Source organism: Periplaneta americana, chromosome 14 (genome assembly GCF_040183065.1).
Source record: "Periplaneta americana isolate PAMFEO1 chromosome 14, P.americana_PAMFEO1_priV1, whole genome shotgun sequence".
NCBI classification, from domain to species: domain Eukaryota; kingdom Metazoa; phylum Arthropoda; class Insecta; order Blattodea; family Blattidae; genus Periplaneta; species Periplaneta americana.
The window spans coordinates 69,117,451-69,118,356 of NC_091130.1; the positions used below are offsets into that span (position 1 = coordinate 69,117,451).

The following is a 906-nucleotide window of genomic DNA, read 5'->3' on the forward strand; positions in this document are numbered from 1 at the left end:
CGTGGCAGTTCTGGAGGTTTCGACAAGGATTTTACTAAAGATTTTTTTTTTTTTTTTGGCTCTACAGAATATATCTGCTATGGTGACACCAAGTCACTCAAATGAGTGCGCTCCTTGTATAATAGCAGTTGACTTAATAAAATGTCAACATACATGCCCAGCTTGGAGTCAGTCCACAAAGGGAAAAACACTGGAGGAGGGGAGTTCGATCCGGTGCTATGGATTGAACTTCGGCGTAGCTCAATGGTGAGAGCGCTTGGTACGTAGAACCAAGAACCCGGGTTCGATCCCCGGCGCCGGAGCGAATTTTTCTCCTCTAATATTAATTCGACAAGGAGAAAAATGTCACCACCTGGGATTGAAGCTAGGACCTTCCAATCCGTAGCCAAGTACTCTACCAACTGAGCCACTCGGTTGACACATCCTGGGAGTAGAAGGGTTATAAAACATCCTTCGACAAGGGAAATCCCTTGAGAGGAGGAAGGAAATTCTGCTCTCAACAGAAAAATAGCCTATGTGGGATTAGTGAGGAAAACGTTTAAATGAGGCGTTGTAATTATAATGATGTTTCGCGCAGTTGTGTTTTTTATAATCAATATAATAAATGCCTATATAGTAGGATCAGATTGGCACAGTTTATTACGTATGTGTCTTAGATAAAAATTGAAGATAAAATCATTAGTGCCAGATTTATCTAAGCGTATACCTTTTACGTGAGAACTGAAAGTAACTGTCGTTATTTTTAGAGCGTGACTTCTATGTTCTTCGATATTCTTATTTCTTGAACTTCTCCGTATTCCTTGTGGTAGCGCTGCTCGCTGCAAATCCTGTGCATATGAATTCGAATCTCGTTAGGGAAATGATTTAGTCTTATCTCCCTGCACGTGTATCCCTTGTCCTTTGTAT

At 41.1% G+C, this 906-nt stretch overlaps 1 non-coding gene across 1 annotated transcript; it reads left to right on the forward strand.

Moving 5' to 3' along the window:
• The first annotated feature begins 229 nt into the window (after window positions 1-229).
• Window positions 230-302, forward strand: TRNAT-CGU (transfer RNA threonine (anticodon CGU)). The gene has a single exon. It is a non-coding gene; the product is annotated as a tRNA-Thr (tRNA).
• Window positions 303-906: the final 604 nt, after the last annotated feature.